This window comes from Ictidomys tridecemlineatus, chromosome 12 (assembly GCF_052094955.1).
Source record: "Ictidomys tridecemlineatus isolate mIctTri1 chromosome 12, mIctTri1.hap1, whole genome shotgun sequence".
Taxonomy (NCBI): domain Eukaryota; kingdom Metazoa; phylum Chordata; class Mammalia; order Rodentia; family Sciuridae; genus Ictidomys; species Ictidomys tridecemlineatus.
In genome coordinates, this window is record NC_135488.1 from 70,131,507 (window position 1) to 70,153,156 (window position 21,650).

General features: G+C 33.9%; 1 protein-coding gene across 5 annotated transcripts in view; it reads left to right on the plus strand.

The window, feature by feature from the left end:
* Positions 1-21,650, plus strand: part of Wdpcp (WD repeat containing planar cell polarity effector) — a 323,247-nt gene that overhangs the window by 94,869 nt on the left and 206,728 nt on the right. The gene's annotated exons all lie outside the window — the stretch shown is intronic.

Here is a 21,650-nt window from a genome sequence, read left to right on the forward strand (position 1 = left end):
AGTGCTCAGTAGCCACATGTTATCATATTAGACAATGCAGATATATAGAACATTTCACCACAGAAAGTTCTATTGCACAACCCTGTTAGGTCCTATAGAAGATGTGTCAGTGGGCTTAGATTTAGAGCATAATCAGGACATATCAGTGTACATTGATCCCAAAATAATGAACAGATACCTTAGCTGTGCTGAAAGGCTTAAAAAAACACCATTTGGATAAAAAATTTTACTTGCTTGTGATTAAAAAAAATAATCATCAATCATCCATAAATTGAAGTTGCATCATTACTACTAATACTTTTAATTTATTTATGGGATCAAACATCCTGTGTTAATTTAAATTTTTATCTATAGTATAATTTATTTCATGTGTAAACATTCTTGTTTGCAGTTTAGGTCCATGTTGTTTTTAATCCATAAATCTACAAAACATCAAATTTATAGTAATTATAAAACATATCTTAATCTGCCTTTAAAGAGACCATTGTTTTACTGGATTTTATTTTTTTAGACACTTTTTTGTCTAAATCAGTCTACCTTTCTTCATGGAGGTATATAACTATTATCTCCTCATCTGACGTATATTTCCAGAAAATATTTACAAGGCTGAATTAATATTTTTAGAAACATAATACTTCTTAAATTCTTTTCAGAATACTATTCAAAAGGATGGGATTGTCTTAAAATCACAAGTTTTGCATAAAAATGTTTTAATCAGACTTTAGATCTTGAATACAAAATGTACTCCAGAAAGTTTCAGACTTAGTACAATTCAAAAATACAGTTCTTTATGCCATTACTCACTTTAAAAACAGGCTCAGAATTATTTGACTGGAGGGCAAGCCTGCCACCTATAGTAAGGGGTGTGTCTCATGGTCTCCACCCTTACCACTACACAGGTAAGTTGGAACATGTCAGGCATCTTAAAATATGCAGTGGAATATCCCAATAGACAATCCTTTTAAACAGACATCATTGCCTTTCAATTTAATAGCAAGTTTATATGTGGGTGGTATGTTAGAGAAGGATATACCTCAATATTGAATTAATTCAACTCAAGAATCTTCATGATAGAGTATATAGCACAATTATTTTTTTTATTTAAAGCAATTTGAAATACTGGTTATGCTTTTAACATTTCCAGTAGGATTTATTTTATGTTCTGTCTTATTTTGTGCTTTATTTTTATGAAGTATAAGATATTCCTAAAATAGACCTTTTATTCCCAGCACATTGTTGGTGTCATATATTTTAACAAGGTACCTTCATCTCTGCCCACAGGCCAGGTCAGTTTTACATTTTTGGGACTTTTGAGAGACTTCCTAACATTATCCTTCTACTTCCACAGTGTCTAGACAGGACCTTACTTAGGCCTTCTAAAAATGTGTATGAGTTTTATTCCTAAGGATCTCTAGTATCACAGAAAGGTAATATTCTGATAGTCAAACTAGATTTTTTTTAGCTTAAGGAAAAAATTTCTTAGCTCTTTTTGTTTTTGGTAAATTTAAAAAAATTTTACTTTGTGGTTAAAAAAAAAATCTCATCAGATTCCCTGAAGGTCTTCCTTTTATGTGCCCATTCGTTGTGTGGTTTAAAAAAAAAAAAAAGTGTATCAAGTTCTCTTTATTTTCCCCCCATTTATTTAGCCCTAACCTGGCAGCAGTTGACCAGATAAATATGACTCTTATAAAAGAAGTGAAATAAAGCTCCTGAGCATCTTGGTACTAACACACTTGGACTGTCAATCTTTGAATGAGGCTACTCCTCTTATGAATAATAAATGTTTTACCCCAAAGAAATGATAAATTTAAGATTTAGGGTATTTATCTCAGTTGTCATCTCTTTAAGGGATTTTTAAATAGTCCAATTGTTTACACATCAGTGAGGCAACTACAGCAATAGAAAGGATTTTAGAGGAGGCAATCTGGGTTGGATCTTTTCCTGAGTCAAATAATGAGGATTTATAGGTTGTCATCATTACTAGAGCTTAATATTGCTGATCTAATGACCTATAAATTATATCATTTAAAAAATACTTCCCTCCACTTGTAAATTCAGAACAATTTACAAAGAAGATTTACCTGTGCATAAGTTTGGGATAAAAATTGTCTTTTTGAGGTTGGTTTTTCAGACTACGCCTATTCTTAATTTGAGATGCATTAAAAAATGTGACACATAATTTAGAGTTTTTATGTATTAATCAAATTTCTCACTTTTTTGGTATCCTATATTTAATCCATAGAAAGTATTTAATAATTTCCTGTTTTGAATGTATTAAGTCATTTTACAAATTTTTCTTAGGGAAAAGTAGTTCCAGCATTGAAATACTTAAATTGTTCATCATTCTGGTGGAAGTTTTTAATTCCAGAAAGAATTATGCTTTAAGTCACATTTATATTTGCAGATTATTGTATAATTAAAGTAACATTTTCAATAAGCAGAGATCTAACTTCACATAAATTGATTTTTAGATTAAATTAATTGACTCCTGTGTATACATTTAGCCATAAGTATTTATAACATATTCAACACTACTCGGTTTGTGTCCATAACAATTTTAAATTTTCAGGTATAATATTAAAATGATAAATTTTAAAAAATAGTTTCTATTTTAACTTCTGTAATGAATTGTTTGAAAGGCTATATAAAAACACAGATTGTTTTCCACTTGTATCACAGATTGTGACCTTATTGAATTCATTTGATCACATTTAATTGTAGAACCTGATCATTTTTAAATCAAATTGTATGGAAATCTATTTAATTTCCTCATTAAATAGTAATGGACAAACCATAGTATTAAGTTATAACTACTTTATATAGCATATTACTTATATAAAATCTATCATATAGTATTTACTCCCTTGGTGGAGGCCTTGTGGGAATGAATCACTGAGGAAATGCAAGGTGTGGCTGAGTTCCAACATAGTCAAGGAAAATAGACATGGAAATACCAAGAAACTAAAGACTATTGAATTGTAAGATACCAAATAAAAAGACAGTAGAAGGTAGAGAAAACATAGGCATAAGTGTGATATGAGATAGTTAAGAAAAATTTTGCAGAGAAGTTATAATTTTACTCAGGCCTAAAAGGATGTATAAATTTGGTTAAGCTGAAGAGAAAGGCTTTGCACAAGGGGATTAGATGAACTGAGAATTTAGTGGGATGACTACATGGTAATAAGGAGGTAGATCTATTTGGCAATAAATGGTTCATATTGAAGAATAAAATTATATGTTTGAAAGCCAACTTGGAGCTTTTAAAAGAGACACTTTAATACTTACATTAAGATATTCATACATTGTCTTATATAACACTATAATATTTTTATATCAGGGAAATACTGTATTAAAATTAGACTTATGGAAGAATTAGTCTTCCAGTGGAATGTAAGGTAAAACATGAAAACTCAAGGAACGCTATTGGGATTTTGATTGGAATTGCATTAAATCTGTATAGTGCTTTTGGTAGTATGGCAATTCTAATAAAAATCCTAATGACATTCCTCATAGGATTAGAAAAAGAAGTCATGAAATTCATCTGGAAAAATAAGAGACCCAGAATAGCTAAAGCAATCCTTAGCAAGAAGAGTGAAGTAGATGGCATACCAGACCTTAAACTATGCTACAGAACAATAGTAACAAAAACAGTATGGTATTGGCACCAAAATAGACTGGTAGACCAATGGTACAGAATAGAGGATACAGAGACAAACCCACATAACTACAGTTATTTATATTAGACAAAGGTGCTATAAACATACATTGGAGAAAAAACAGCCTCTTCAACAAATGGTGCTGGGAAAACTGGAAATCTATATGCAACAAAATGAAATTAAAACCGTATCTTTCTACCATGCACAAAACTCAACTCAAAGTGGATTAAGGACCTAGGAATTAAACCAGAGACACTGTGCCTAAGAGAAGAAAAAATAGGTAGGCCCACATCTCCATCATGTCGGATTAGGCTCCAACTTTCTTGATAAGACTCCTGTAGCACAAAAATTAAAATTAATAATCAATAAATGGGTTGGATTCAAACCAAAAAGTTTCTTCTCAGCAAAAGAAACGATCAGTGGGCTGGGGACATGGCTCAAGCGGTAGCGTGCTTGCCTGGCATGCGTGGGGCCTGGGTTCGATCCTCAGCACCACATACAAACAAAGATGTTGTGTCCGCTGAAAACTGAAAAATAAAAAATAAAAATATTGAAATTCTCTCTCTCTCTCTCTCTCTCTCTCTCTCTTTAAGAAACAATCAGTGAGGTGAATAGAGAGCCTACATTTTGGGAGTAAGTTTTTACCACTTGCACATCAGATAGAGCACTCATCTCTAGGATATTTAAAGAACTCAAATATCTTAACAGCAAAACACACACACACACATACACACACACACACACATAATCCATTCAATAAATGGGTCAAGGACCTGAAGAGGCACTTCTCAGAAGATGATATACAATTAATCAACAAAATATGAAAAAATGTTCAACATCTCTAGCAATTAGAGAAATTCAAATCAAAACTACTCTTGAGATTTCATCCCATCAGTCAGAATGGCAGCTATTAAGAATACAAACAACAACAATTGTTGTGGAGGATGCGGGGTTGGGGAAAAGGCACACTAATATACTGCTGGTGGGACTGCAAATTAGTGCAGCCAATATGGAAAGCAGTATGGAGATTTCTTGGAAAATTGGGAATGGAACCATCATTTGACCCAGCTAACCCACTCCTTGGTCTATACCTAAAGGACTTAAAAACAGCATACTACAGGGACACAGCCACATCAACATTTATAGAAACACAATTCACAATGGCTAAATTGTGAAACCAACCTAGATGCCATTCAGTAGATGAATGGATAACAAAAATGTGGTATATATACACAATGGAATACTATTCAGCATTAAAAGAGAATAAAAGCATGGCATTTGCAGAAAAGTGGATGGAGTTGGAGAATATAATGCTAAGTGAAGAAAGCAATCCCAAAAAACCAAATGCTGAAAGTTTTCTCTGATATAAGAATGCTGATTTATAATGTGGTTGCAGGGGGAGCATGGTAGGATTGGATGAACTCTCCATAGAGCAAAGGGAGGGGCATGGGGTAGGAAAGACAGTGGAATGAGATGGACATCATTACCCTAAGTACATGTATGAAGACATGAATGGTGTGACTCTACAATAGACAACCAGAGAGATGAAAAATTGTGCTCTACATGTGTAATATGAATTGTAATGCAGTCTGTGGTCAAAAATAACAAATTAGAATTTAAAAAAAAAAAGAAAGCCCAAGGGAATAAAATCATTTCAAAGGATAAGTACAAGGAGACGAAGGTGCAGAAAGTTTTGAAAGATAAGAAATAAATTTAGAATGATTTAAAAAATTGTCTTTCCCCTGTTATATGTGAAGTTAATCAAATGATGATATTATTGGAAATATGGAACTAAAGTGAAGGGTTGGAGTTGAAAATGTGATAAGGGATAGCCAAAGAGATAATATTAAAATCATCCAATTGGGTGCCCTTATGGGGGGAGGTGATTATCTTGGGAGTAGAACTAAGAGCCAGAGACCTTGTATTCAGGGAAAATTGAGTCAGCAAAGGAAGCAGAAAGAACAATCAGAGCAATGAGGAACTGTGAGGGTTTTTTTCTGTAAAAATCAGAAGGTTTAATAGTCAGAGGACCTGGAAAAAAAATCAGATTGTTTTTTGTTTAATATAAATATTAAACAAGTCTCTTCTAAGTCTCAATATTGTCGTTATTAAGTTGTCAATAGGATTTATTGAAGTTTAGCAATAAACCTATCTTTATATTAGGTACTATTGAAAATATTGGGTGGAATTCTTACCTTTGAAGAATTTCATATTTGGAAAATAAAACTAATATACAAAGTGAAGGTAATTTAAGATTAAATTATATTTCTCAATACAGTATTTAAACACATCTAAAGTTCAGGATTGTTGCTGATTGTTACTGATTAAAGATTTTATAGAGGAGTATGGGCTTAAACTGAGCTTTGAAGGGAAGATATAATTTAGGCAAGTAAAAAAGAAAAGGAGGGCATTCGTGGTCGTGGGATAAAGTCTAACCAAAGATAAATTGTCTTCAGATAATTAAAAAGCAAGGCCTAGAAAGGTAGCCTGACAAGATTTCTTCATAGATATTTGATGACCTCTTTTAACCTATACTTAGACTATTGTTTGCTCTGGGGTTGACCTGGTTTCACTGTTTATGATAAACAGATGAGTAAAGGAAGCCTTTGGGGCCAGTGAAACTTAGCCAGTAGCTGCTTAGTACTGTAAATTTTCTCACTTTACAGTGAAGCCTGAGTTAATAAGTCTGCCCATGCAAACCAATTTTCTAATTACTTTTAAATATAACCAAAGAGCCAGAGATCACCATACTTTGACATAAATTCTCCATCTGTAAATCCAAAAAATTTAAGTGTGAGGCTAAAACAGACAATAGAATGAATCAGGGACAATGTAGTAAATAGAACTAAATTAAGAGAATTAAAATTAATACCACAGAAATTAGAGAAGCTGTTGCATCTTGTTTTTGTTTTTAGTTGTAGATGGATACAATACCTTCATTTTATTTATTTATTTTTATGTGGTGCTGAGGATTGAACCCAGTACCTTATTCATGCTAGGTAAGTGCTCTACCACAGAACCACACCCTAGCCCCCAATTGTTGCATCCTTGGAAGAAGATTAACATACTGATTCAAAAAAGGAATAACCAAGAAAAAATAAACGGAATTATTGTAAATTAAAAATATGACAGCACAAAAATGAAAATTAGCAGAAACACTGAAAGATAGTTGAAATATCCCTTAATGGGGAGCCACATGACAAAAGAACCTAGTAATGAACCCATCAGTGATAGAAGATAAGATAATTAGAGCACCAGGCCATAAGGTCCAATGTCTAATAATAGAAAACAGAAGAAAAGGAGCTTAGAAATAATAGAAGAAAAATTCCTAGAACTGAAAGATGTACATTTCCAGTTTGAAAGGACCAAATGATTGAAAAGAAACCAATAGGCATTAGAAAAAGGTATATCTTATAAATTTTTAGAAAACCTAAGAGAAGATCCATAAAATTTTTATGGCTAAAAAATATTTAAAAATGCATACAAAGGACTGAGATTAAGAATTACATCATAGTTCTCAATAGCAACACAGAGTTTGAAGATAATGAGGTCTTCAAACTCTGAAACAAAGTGATTTTTACACTTTTAAAAACTGTCCTTACTTAAATGATAGTTTAGAAATCTATTTTCAGTCTAGTCACTTTATTCCCATTCTTTACTATGCTTAGTGTCTTCAAATTCAGAAACCTTATTCCAGTTCACAATAGAATTTGGAATTCTAAATTTTCATAAAGGACATTTCAGGTTTATTAAGTCTTTACTTATTGGAAGATGGGCTGTCATAAAGAAAGCAGTAACATAAATAAGATTATTGGAATTCAAGAAATAGGGAGTCTCACATAGGAAAGAGGTAAAGCAAAATCTTAGAATGAGGACCATGCCTTAAGCCTAGAGAACAACTAGTTCAAATTGATGAAAGGGATCTAAAATTTCAGGAAGGATACTGAGGAGAAGGAAAGGAAGTCATAGATCATCTGAAAAGAGAATTAATAAAAGGGATATAAGTGATAATAATGAGATACAAAAGAGTTTAAGTCCTCATTCATCATAACACAAAGTCAACAAGTGAAGACTAAATGAAGAAATAACATATACTAAAGCCATTGCTAGGTGTTTGTCCATTCGTTTTTCCATACGATGTTCAGAGTGGCAATATAGCCAATGAAAGTATTCTGCTTCCCTATTCTTCTACAGCTAGAGTTAGCCTTATGAAGTGTTTCTGGTGGAAGGTCACTGGTGGGAATGCAAGAAACTTATCAAAGAGGCTTTTGTTCTTTGCCTACTTCAAGTCTGAATTTGAGATAAAATGCCAGAAGGAGAAGGGTCAGCTTATGACCACTCATTCATTGAATATTTATTTAGTTCCAGCTTCATATCAGAGAATATTCTATGTTCTAGGAATAGCAGTGAACAAAAGGTACAAAAGTTACCAGTATCCCTGTTCTTGTGTAGTTTCTGTTGGGGGAGAAAGGCAAGAAAAGATGAAGAAGTAAAATATACAATTAAATAAGATAGCAAAAGCATTGGAGAAAAATAAAGCAAGAAAGATAGGAAGTATAGTTTACCAACTATGGTCAGGCAGGATGGGCCTGATATTTTGTGGTCAAGAAAGGATTTAAGATATCCTGAGATATAAATGTAAAGGAAGTGAAGAAGTAAGCCATGGAAGACGAAGAGGGTTCTAGGTAAAGGGAACAGCAGGTGCAAAGACGCTGAGATAGGAATATACTTGATATATTGAAAAACAGCAAGGAGTCTATAGGACTTGGGTGGACTGAGCAACTAGAAGAGTAATGGGAATTGAGGTCAGAGAGGAAACAAGAAACCAATTTATATTGGGCCTTCTGGCACATTGAAAGGTCTTGACTTCTACTCTAAATGAGAAAGGAGGCTCTTGACAAAAGAGGGACATGTTTTAATTTGGGTCATTCCAGCTATTGTGGTGGAAATAGAAAAAAGGGAGTGAGAATAAAAGAAGGAAGATCAGTTTCTAACTTCTAGGTTCTTATATTAGTCCAAGGTAAGGTATAATGGTGGGTTTGGCTGATTAGTAGTGGTAGAATGGTAAGAAATGGCCATGTTCTGGGGTACATTTTGAGTGCTAGGGTATCAGAATTTGCTAATAGGGTCAAATGTGGGATACAGAAAAAACTTCCAAGCAGTTGAGTGAGTGAAGTTGCCTTCCACTGAGATGGGAGAGATTTGGAAGAGACATTTATTTTAATTTTTTTTTAGTTATAGATGGACAGAATGCCCTTATTTAATTTATTTTTATGTGGTGCTAAAGATTGAACCCGGTGCCTCACAGATGCTAGGCAAGCACTCTGCCACTTAGCTACAGCCTCAGCCCAGGAAAAGACATTTTTGAGGGAAATATCAGGAGTCCAGTTGTAGAAATGTTGTATTTGAACTGCCCATTAATAACCAAGTGAGAATGTAAAAAAGACAAGTTGTAAGAGTTTGCTGTTGAGGGAAGGTTTTGAGCTGCAGCTGTAAAATTGAGAGACAGCCATGCAGATGGTGTCAGTGCCAAGATATTGATTAAGATCACCAAGGCAGGGTCTGGGGTAAGTGGCTCAGTGGTAGAGCACTTGCCTGGCATGTGTGAAGCACTGGGTTCGATTCTCAGTACCACATATAAATAAATAAAATAAATGTCCACTGACAACTAACAAATATTTTTTAAAAAGGTCACCATGGCAGTGAATGTAGACAGAAATAGAGGAGGCCAAAGGGCTGATATCTTGGGTCCCCTAACATTTGGAGACTGGGGAGGTAGAAGAAGAAGGTGGATGATAACAAAGGGAATATGGTTCCCTGAAAGAACAGGTTTCAAGAATAAAGTCAAGTGTTACTAGAATGCAAGATAGCAGTAACCAGATGCCTGAGATTGTCCATGGGGTGGGTAGCATGCGCGTCACTAGTGACCTAGATAAAAACAATTTCAGGGGATGGTGAAGGTAGAAGCCTGATTCAAAAGTATTTAAGAGAAAATGGAAAGAGAGAAATTAGGGGTTTACAATATACAATGGGTTTAAGGTTATAAAGGAAAATGGAGAAATAGGAAGAAGTGAAATTTAAAAAGATTTGAAATTTTCTTTTTTACATGGGAGAAATTATAGATGCTGGTAGGCTAATGAGTGTGGTTCTATAGAAAGGAGGGAAATCAGTGCAAGGAAAGAGAGAAATTAATTGCTGGAGCAAATGGCAAGAAAAAAAAGAAAAATACACCTACAAAGGAGATAGGGACAGAAAGTAGATGCCTTATGCGATGATATCATGAAGCTGTCCATCAGTGGGGACTGCTTAACTCTACACTTATTGTTACGTGAGAAAACCAAGCTCATGTTATGTAATGTTTTTTGAAGTTCTGGGATACACAAGATAACATATGAAAACATTTCTGATTAACACAACATTATTTAGAAATGTTGGGATAAAATAGAAGAACCTGTTAATATTTGAAAGTAGTTATCTTTGATGAGAAATTAGGGAGATAAGGCCGTAAATAGCTGTTTTGAGTCTAAGTATTCTTTGACGGTTTAACAATTTATACATTCATTTCTTTATATCCTTTTAAAATGTACTCAGAGTATCAGTTTGGGTCTTGTAAAAAGCACATACCATAATGGTACTGGTGGTGCAAAAGATTTATAGAGGAGATGAGAAAGATAATGGGGAAGGAAGCAGAAGTAGGTCGGGAGAGCTGTTCAACATTGGGGCTGATCTGAAACTCTTGAAAGGAGAGGGAAGGAAGAAGGATTGTGTAGAAAGAGCCATAGGCTGAAGCATGGTGCTGAAAAAATTTCAGCTGAGCCAAATGTTGCTCCTTACAGGAGTTTTCTATTGAACAAAATTGGGCTGGTCCCATACTCCACTATCCTCAGTCATTGGCTGATATCCAACAGGGAAAGTGTAGAGTCCCATCAGTCAGCTATTCTCCTAGCCTTAGTTTTTCTTGAAGAAGCTCTGATTGGTTCATATTAAAGCCATCACACTCACAGAAGTTTACATTAAACATTTTATAAAGAATGTATGTGTGTGCCCCTGGTGGCTTGAGACGCTAAGACAGGAGGATCTCAGTTCAAAGCCAGCCTCAGTAAGGCAAGGCGCTAAGCAACTCAGTGAGACCCTGTCTTTAAATAGAATACAAAATAGGGCTGGGGATGTGTCTCAGTGGTTGAGTGCCTCTGAGTTCAATCCCTGGCAACCCCTCCCCCACCCCACCCCACCCCGCAAAAAAAAAAAAAAAAGAATGTGTGTGCTTTTGCACTACATACAACACTGTAGGAATTTTAATGTTCAACTAGTGAGCTTAATATCTTGTCCTAATAATTACTCGTTTAGTCAAAAAAATTCACTCCTTTCTCGGAAAGATAGAAAAAAAAATTTGTTTTAACTTGACAACTTGAATCCAAAGTTTGATGACCTGTGATAATCTACTGATGCATCAGTTGTTTACATTTTAGAACCCAGTTTTGAAACATGCTTATGACAGAAAATTTTCATTCTCTTTATAATAATGTGTCTTTGTATCATCAATGAACATTTCCTTTCTATTCTCTTCATAAATGGTTCTTTCTTCTCTTTTATTTACTGTTTTCAGTTTAAAACATTTCTCTAAAGAAACTCCTAACTTCTTGGCTCTACCTTTGGCATTCATATTTAACAATGCTCTGGAAGCTTCAAGGTATTTTGCCTCAAAGGAAGTCAGTTGAAGACAACTGGCTTTAGCTGGGGTTGTGGCTCAGTGGTAGAGCACTTGCCTAGCATATATGAGACACTGGACTCAATTCTCAGCACCACATATAAATGAATAAAATAAAGGTCTACCAACAGCTCAAAAAATATTTAAAAAAACACTACAGGTTTCCCTTACATATTCTATTTAATTGTAAATACATGTGAAGCTAAATGAGTTCAAAATGTGAATAATTTTCCCCTGTTGATTTCCATATGTGTTTTACAAAGTAGAAATAAATATGAGAAATTTATCTAAGTTTTAAATAGAAAGCTAATTGAGAGTAAAGTAATGGGAAGACTTCATTTATTATACTTGAATATTTGTACTTATTTTTTATATAAAAACCTAAGTGACTTATTTTAAATGTAGAACATAGTATTAGATACACAGGTTGAAGTGTGCCAGATAGAAATGTGTGTACAAACTAAGCATTTAAAGTTGAGCATGATATTTGAGAATACTGTGTTATAAATGTGCCAGTGCTAACTGATAGAAAGCTTCAAGCCTTTTTGCCAAATAATAATTTGTGCCTCTTAGTTTTTAAAAAAATTTTTTTTAGTTGTAGGTGGACACAATCCCTAAATTTATTTTTATGTGATGCTGACGTTACTTCAGTTATCTGTGCCAGTGTTTATTTAGCTATGAAATGATGGTAAAAATATCCAACTCATAGGTTTATTATACAAATTAATTTTATACATGTAAAATATTTAGAACGATGTCTGGCACAGATACCTGCATTCTGAAGAAATAAATTTAATCTGTATGTCAACTCAAACTCTCCAATCAACTCTGACAGTTTTTTTAATTAAAAAATTATTATAAAAACACATAATATAAAATTTATCATCTTAATCATTTTTAAGTGTCCGATTCAATTAAGTATGTTCACATTTTTGTAAAACAGATGTTCAGAACTTTTTTATCTTGTAAAACTCAAACTGTACCCATTAAACAACAGCTCCCCTGAGCTCCTAGTAACCATCATTATATTTTCTGTTTTACAATTCCACCAACAGTACAAAATGATTCCAATTTCTCTATATCCTCAACAACATTGATTTAGTTATTTTATCACTCTAAATCACTACCATCCTGATGGGTGTAAAGTATTCTAATTTTGATTTGCCTTTCTATAATGGTTAGTAATATTTTTGCATGTACTTATTAGGAGTTTGTATGTTATTTTTTCGGAACTGTCTCTGCAAGTCTTTTGCCAATTTCTTTTTTTTTCCTCTTCCATTCTACTCCTCCTTTCTTTTTTCTTCAGTACTGAGGATTGAACCCAAGGCCTCTTGCATGATAGGCAAGTACTCTGCCCTGAGCTATACTCCCAGCCCTTCCATTTATCCATTGGGTTATTTGATTTTTTGTTGTTGTGGTGGTGATGGTTGTAGTGGTTGTTGAATTATAGACATTCTTTATATATTTTGAAGATTAGCCCCTTTTCAGCAATATGATATGCAAAATTTTCCCCATTGTATAGTTTACCTTTTCATTCAGTTGAGTGTGCCTTTTGATACACAGAAGTTTTTATGTTTGATATAGCCTCATTTGTCCATTTTTGATGTTGTTGCCTGTGCTTTTGGTGTCCTATCCCAGAAATCATTGCCAATTCTGATATCATGAAGCTTTTACTCTACATTTTCTTTTGGAAGTTTTATAGTTTTAGGTTTTAACATTTTATATTTTTACTCCATTTTGAGTTAATGTTTGTAGATTGTGTGAGGTTCAGCTTTGTTCTTTCATATATGGGTATTCAGTTTTCTAGTACCATATATACCATTTGTCTTTCCCCTTTGAATGGTCTTGGTACCTTTGTTGAAAATCATTTGACCATGTATTTGAAGGTTTATCTCTGGAACAGAATATATTCCATTGATTTATGGGTTTTTCTTAGCCAGTACCACACCATTTTTTTATTACTATAGCTTTGTAATATGTTTTGAAATCAGGAAATGTTAAGTCCCTCAGTTTTGTTCTTTTTCAGTCATTTTTGTTATTCAGGGTTGCTTGACATTCCTAGTCAGCTTTTGAATAGGCTCCACTCTTTTCCAATAAATAAATAAGCACAGTTCTTATTCAATCCCATATCCCCTCCCCTCCAGGTACTACCTTTTCCTTCTGAATCATATTTCTCAAAAAATTGTCTGTATTTGGAGTCCATTTCTTATTGTTTACTCAGCATTCAATCAACTTTCTTCTTCTTCTGTATTCGACACATATTCTATCAATTTGTTTCTGCGTTGTTCACCATCAGATTTCCATCTCTCAAGAGAACTTTATCAAATATTTGAGAGGAGACATTGTAAAACTCAACGCAGATATTTTGTGAAATTTTTCACTTTAATCAACATTTTAAAAAATTTTTAATTGAAAAAATAACTGTTAATCTTTATGGTAATAGTGTTACATTTTGATGTATTTATACATTGGAGAGTGATTAAACAAATCAAACTAGCAAATCTGTTACCTCATATTTATCATTTTTTGTGGTGAAAACATTTAAAAACTACTTGGAGCAATTTTGGGAATTGTAGCATTTGTCTGTGTCTGACTAAATGTTCTCCAAGTCCATTCATGTTGTCCCAAATGACAGGATTTCTTTCCCTTTTAAGTCTGAATAATATTTCATCATGTATATATACCACATTTTCTTTATGTGATCATTTTTAGTTTTGGATATTTTTTGTTTTGGTTTCTAGTTTAACAAAAAGCAATAGTAACAGTTTAACAATATTCAACTCTTAAGAAGTTTCTGTTGTGCTTAAACCTACCATAATCCTCTATGGGATAAATTAGGAAGATTAAGGGTGAGTGTGTGTATACATGTGTGTGTGTGTGTGTGTGTGTGTGTGTGTGTGTGTGTGTGTGTGTGTGTGTATGTGTATGTGTATGTAAGTAAGTAAACTCAGGAAGCGCTATTGTCAGTCTTGAAGATGGACTAATTATGTGAAAAGTTTCTAAGGTTTCTGGAGGGTTGTAAAATATTATTATTTCATGCTTTAGGAAACACTCTTATGCTTATGCTACTTTAATATGGATTATAGAGAAGGAGACTTGCAAGGTATAAAGGTCAGTTGTTGAGTATGTTCCAATAAAAGAGACTAGACAAGGAAGTATATTTAAAATGGTAGACCTGAGGTAAATGGAAGAGACCCAGTAGAATTTACTGGTGAATTTGGATCTTTGTAGGTAAAGGTGAGCAATTAAAAATGGAAATCTCAAAACAAACACCTTTAATGTGTTAAAATTTAAAATAATAGATAATCCCCAGTAATTGTAACATGGAACACAGCACAAACATATATAGTAAAAAGCAAATGTCCCCCCACCCCAAACTCATTTCCCTCTCCAGTGGCAATTTTGGTTAGTAGCTTGATTTATATATATCCTTCTTCAAACATTCATCTGTGTATGTGTGCATATAAATGCATATTTTAAAAATAAATGGAATCATACATATTATTCTATAACTAGCTTCATACAACAATAGATAGTACATCTGCCAGTTATCTACAGATAATTCCTTCCCCCCCCCCCCAGTACTGGAGAATAGACTCAGGATCTCATGCATGCTAAACAGGTGCTGTACCATTGAGTTGCTGCTATAGCCCCTACTCTATATTTTTAATAAGTGCACACTAATTCATAGTTTAGATGTAGCATACTTTACAATTGTTGTCGATATCATTAGTAAATAAGAAAATTGGACATGGATGAATAATCAAGGCAATACTATCTGACTCTTCAGAAACACATTTGTACCCTCTTTTTAAAGCCATAAAATAAGAAATATATTTGTGACCAGATATTTTAAGAGCTTATTTTAAAAGTTTTATAGAAAATTACCAAGTAACACCCAAACATTAAAAAGAAATCCCTAATATCAACTTTTTAAAAAATCTATAAACCAAGAAGTTAAATTTCATGCCTTCTAGCTCCCGATCTTGTGATGTGCCTAATACCAGCAGTTTTGAGCTTATTCTTTCTGACATTTTTTGTGTTTATACAATCTCATTATGCATATGTGAACACATACCACACTTGTTTTTTTCTAGTAAAATGAGATTATGCTGCTTGTGTAGATCTATAACTTAAAAATTGTGTAGATCTATAACTTAAAAATTAGTTGCTTTACAATGTATCTTGGATTTGAGCAGAAAATTTCTGATTAATTAAACTTATCTATCTCTTATGTTATCTTTATTTATTTTCTTGTACTAACAACATTCACAATAGCCAAACTCAGAAGCAACTGATTTATTAACTGGAATGGTAATTTATCAATTTACAATGTGAGATATTTATCTGATATCATAGACATTGCTCATTTGCTTGGGGCATTCCCACCTGATGGATGAATTACTCAAGAGTCTAAATTATAGATAAGAAAGCTGATTGGTGAGCAGAGAATTAGAACAAAAGCAAGGAGATGTTCTAACAGGATATTTCTAGCATGCTCAGGTAGCTTTATGTCTTACCCTGGAGCTCTTTCTATCTTGACAACTGGCATTAGTCATCAGAGTCATAGCCCTGAACATGGCTAGAGACACAAAGGAGGTTTGCTTTAGGGTCCTTATCTGGGTTGTGCACTGCCCACCTCTCCATTTGACACATCTGGCCAGGTCTTCATTTATGACAAAAGGCAGCTTAATAACATTACCTTTCCTTTATGTGAGAAAAGTATGATTAGAATTTGAGGAGCTCTCAAATCTGCTTAATGGAAACATGGAAAACATGTTGGCCTCCACAGTAACGCATTTACAAGCACTCTTCAGATGAGGTTCTGAAGAGGTGGCTAACATGGAGAGCTGTGATTATCACAACATCCCAAACATTGACAACTGTCCCTGGTGACCAAAATCATTTCTTGTTGAGAACCATTGGCTTAGAGTGAAGAAAAGATCCAGAGAAAGGGAAACCAGATGGCATGTTGCATGGAAGTCAGTTCCTCACTGACAGGGAGAGTATAGAAATGGTATTAGCAGACCTAGTCTTTGCTTTCCTACTAATTATGCGACCTTTGATTAATTGCTTTACTCTTCTGATTGGGAATTAATATAAGAATCAATCTTACTTTTTTAGCTTTTATATTTATTGTATACTAAATTTATACTGGCATTTTTACATTCATTATAGTGTAAGTCTTTTGTAAATTATGTTATGAAATATAATGTTTTATATCATCTGGTATATCTTCCTGTTCATTTCTTGCCACTTATTTTACCCTTTTAGATATAAAAACTACTAATAGATGTAAAGCTTACCTTTTGATCTTTTTGTGATTTTTGACCATGATTACAAATATTTTTCTTGGAATGATCGCTTTTCCTTATGTAAACACATAGAACTAAAATGTAGCATTATTTGTTTTATGATGACAATAAAATTAATAAAATGAAATTTGTTAAATTGAAATAAACTTATCAGGCAGCTACATTTTTAGATATGAATGTGTTCCATATATTGAATAACGTTACACAGCTCTTTGAGAAACTATACAACTAACACTTCTCTTTCCAGAAAAATACCTATTTATTTCTTAAAGTCAGTTCTGAATAGTGAGTCCATTTGATTTTTTTCATCCTTGTCTTAGCTACATTTACTTTTGTCTCACTACTTTAATAGATTAGTCAGGCATGGTTTTCCTCTATACTCAATAAATGTTTGCTGAATGAAGGAATAAATTACAGAGAACATATTCTCTCTTTTCTAGCAAGTTATCTGCTAAAATAATCAGTGACCCTAGTCTTCATTATAGGTTTTCCTGTGTAAAATTGTTAATATCTGTGGTTTTCTGAGTTTCTCTGGAATTCATCTAATGGATTGGATTTTAAGGGAGTATGAGATACCATTATCATGCAAATTCCCTGGGCCTCTAGGAAAGTGGCTCTATCATACTTTATTTTTTCAAGCCCTAGAATTTACTTCGAGCATCTTGATTACTTGTTGACTCTCTAGATTGTAATGTTTAGTACTGCTATCTCCCACATGGATCTTAATGATCTCATGGGATCAGTCTTGGCTGTCCACCCATGGTGGGTTGAGCATATCACCCATTGTTGATTTTTAGTACTGACCATGAATGCCTTTCCTTATCATTTCTACCCATGTGTGATGATAATCACATGAATTGTGGGGGGGGGGGACTTTCTTAAATAGTGAAAATATTGATTCAATGGTCACTGTTGATCACTATTGTAAAAGAGCTTATTCACAATTACTTGTACCAGTTCATCAATACTTGATACCAGGTGTGGTGTATTTCTTTTCTTTGTGGGTTCTAAGCTACCTCTTTTAAGAAGCAGTCCTCTATCCTAACTAAAGCCATGTCTCTAAAATGAGTTCTTCTGTATTCTACATATTTTCTACCAATTTGTTTCTGCCTTGTGTACCATCAGTTTTCCATCTGTATATTTGGTACACAGAAGGTACTCACATAGTTTTTGAACTATTGAGTGGATGAAATAGAGATTTTTATTTATATTTTGATTTGATTAATGATGCAATCTTAATTTTCTGTTTCTTCTCAAAGTACCAGTTTACTTCCAATTAAGTACTCGATCTAAGCACTGTAGACTCTAACTTCAGCAAGAGAAACCAATTTGAAGAGCCATCCAAAGAACCTTAGAATCATTTCCGAGTTTCTTAAAGAGAAAACACACCTCTCTGGTATAAGCTCATTGAAGAAAATGAGAAGGAGGAAATGATGCAGTCATTTCCTGGAAGGATGTCTGAGAAAACAAGTCTCTGTTCCTAATTTGCCTTAGTTGTCTCCTGCATAACAAACATTATTCAAATTGAGACAATGTTGGGAAATCCCACTGGCCTTTTCATCCTTTCATCCTCAGGGCTCTTCTCAAGTTCATTATCTGCTTTAGAGGTGCCTCCCTTTCCACTTAGCCTGCTCTTTTTCATTTTTCCGAGCTTCCAGAATCCTAAAACCCCTTGCCACTGGAATAGGACACTATCTTGGTGTCCTTTATCCTTCTTGCCCTAACAAATCTCACACAGGCCTTTTCCTTTTTGGAGGCTTTAAAGACAAACCACTTTGGGAAAACAGGCAGAGGTGAGACTAGCACCTTCCTGTCTGGGCTGGAATATTCTTTTCGAGTTTCAGACTATTTTTTTCCTATTTCTACTTATCTCCTTTACTACCTCCAGGAGTGTCTTTGGCACCAGAATTTGGAAATCTCATGCTTCCCCACAGGGTGTTTTATAAAATGCATTAATTGGCTTATTAATTTATGTATTTCTTCATATTCCAAAATCTGGTATCAGGGATGCCTTTAGCCACAGAACATTTTGAGAGATCTGAAATGGTGGACATACCTTTATCATAACAGGTGCCCAAATTCAGTTTCAGTAAGAAGAATAACCTGATCTTTTAAAATGTCTAAAGTTGGGATACCCCAGAGTTCATATGTTGGACCCCGCCCCACATTTCCTAAGAGCTTGCCCATTTTCATGACTTTAAATACTACCTTTCTATTGTTAATAACTCCCAAATATAGTAGTCCCAAATATATCTAGTCCCCACTCACAATAATTTCTGATTTTCTATTGGATATGTCCAATTATTTCCATAGATACTTTAAATTTATGTCCAAATACAAACTCTTGATTTCCCATAATCTGATTTTTTTTTTTTCTCCTCTAACGTACCTTATCTCACTAACCTGGTTGCAGAGACCAAAAACTTTGAGTCTTTCTCTTACAGGCCTCATCCAACGCTTCAGCAAGTTCTAGTGGATACTCTTTAAAATATATCTCAAATATGTCCACATATCTTTTCTCCCAGCATTACTGTTCTGGTTCAAGTCATCGTCTTCTTCTACTGCAGTAGCCTTTTAATGGTCTTTTTTCTTCCACTCTTGTCCTGCCCCTCTTTAAAACATAAATTAGTTTGTAATTCTCTGCTGTATATACCCCACTAGCTTCTCATCAACAAGGTCCAATCTGTGACTCTTGACTATGTCTCTACCTTTTTCCTCTGTGAATATTCCTCTCCCTCATTTCCCTCCAGGGGTACTGGCCTAGTTTTCTTCAGTCACTCAGATACAGTCAAACCTGAGTTTTTGCATTTGATGTTTGCCTTGAACTCCCTTTCTGCAATCATTTGTATGGTTTGTTCCTTCTCTTATTTGGATCTGTACTCAAATGTCATTTCCTCATGGAGGCTGTTATTTCTTTAATTAATCATCCTGTTAAAAATAGTATCCTCCTAAAAATTCTGAACTTGCTGTGTTTTTCCTCCATGGTTCTTATCACTATCCAATACTATATTATCTATGTCCACACTCAAATGAGGACAGAGAATGTAAGGGCATTGTCAGTTTTGTTCATTACTCTATCCTTAGCACTCAGAACAGTGCCTGGCTCATAACAGTGTGCTAAATATATATATATATATATATATATATATATATATATATATATATATAATCTGTATGTGAATGAATGAATATATGGATAAGTGACTGAACTTAGACTTTGAGAAAGATTCTGAAGGAATGTTCAAGATCCACAGTGCCCAAGTAGTGCCCAAGTGCTCTTATCTCCATGTGTAGATGGATTATCTAATGAAGAGTTAGTTATGATTCTTTCTCCAAATATATATTGAGCACCTACTGTATGCCTGGCATTATACTAGGCATTAATGATACAAAGATAAACATAGCCTAACCAATGTGCATAAGGAAGTAGGAGTCAATGAATAATTAGGAAAAGAAGTGTTAGGAGTATGAGATATAAATTTTTAGTAGATAAAAATTAACAGAAAAGGACAGGTGTAGCTCAGTCATGGAGCAGTTGTCTAACGTGCATGAGGCCCTGGATTCAATCCCCAGCACTGAAAAAAAAGAAGGGGAGAAGAATCTGTTGAGAGAGGAAGCTAGATATGAAAGATGATCCTAAAATTGCCTGAGAAGGGAAAATTTGGGAAGTGAAGACCACATGCTGTTTTGCTGTGAGGAATTCCCATAGGGATTCTGTCAGCATTTGCCATCAAGACATCATGCAGGGATACATGTAATTCAGTGGAGATTAATTAATTTGTGAAGTATTTTGAAACTCCTGGAACAAATGTGCCTTCTCTTACTAGTCTCTGAAACTCATAACAATGATTAAGTCTTCTTACTCTGCCTGCCTTAGCTCTTATAGAAGCATTAACATGAAATGAGATAGTGCATCTGTTGATAAGGACAAGGATTCTAACACTGTATATAAAGGGACCCCCTTCAGTTTCTTTTCTGATTCAGACACTTGAAATCTGTTGGGCAGTGGTAGAATAGTAGGCTTTCTTTCTAGGACCCTGGTCCCTGGTGCTGCTTGTCTTTCACACGGGTCTAAATATGTCTTAACATGGAATCATCCTCTCTAGCTAGGACACGAAGCCTAGGTGGGTAGGGAATTCCCCTGTTTTATTTAAATCATAGTTTTCTTTTCGTTTGGCTAGCATATTCATGATTAGTTTACTGACAATTGGGTTTTTTTTTCTTCTTATACCATATGCTATTCCATGATTCATCAGCTTTGAGTCTGTTGCCTTGAAGGTGAAACAATTTCTTCCAATGTTGATATTTCAAAATCTCATGGATAACAAGCAGACGCATATGCATAGTCCTTTCAGAAGTTTTAAACATTTGGAGATGAATGAATTATGCTGCCGCAAATGGAAAGAAGCAGTATAAACTTATAATTTTGATATCCAGTCATCTTTTGTTGGGTGATTGCTTGAACACTGATTTCGATAAAATCTGGAAGGTTTTTATATTATTCTCTCCTTGTGAAATTGTTTATGGTAGGTGTTATTATTTTTAAAATTTAGAATTTTACTTAATTGCCTTGATTTATATGCATTATGTTAGACTGACAAGATTTTTATTTTTGGAAATAAATAGGATTTAAATTCCAAATAAGCCAATATTAGCTGTTTATATTGTAATGGTGGCTTCTTTTATATATGTAATGTATAACAATGACTGTTTAAACCTCAAGAAATATTCTTTTGGTATCTGATACAGAAAACCTTTCAAATATTTTAGTAGAATATACTATGTTTTATGAAAGCAAAACAAAGCAGTTATTTCTGCCTGAACATTACATATTTAGAAGATTAAGCTTCTAATAAACATGCACTAACTTAGATTTCTGCATATAGCTTTAATCAATGTACTTAGTGTTTTGCATCATTTAGCCACCTGCCTCTTTTTTACTAAGAATGTCTGTGATTATTTTTCAGTGAA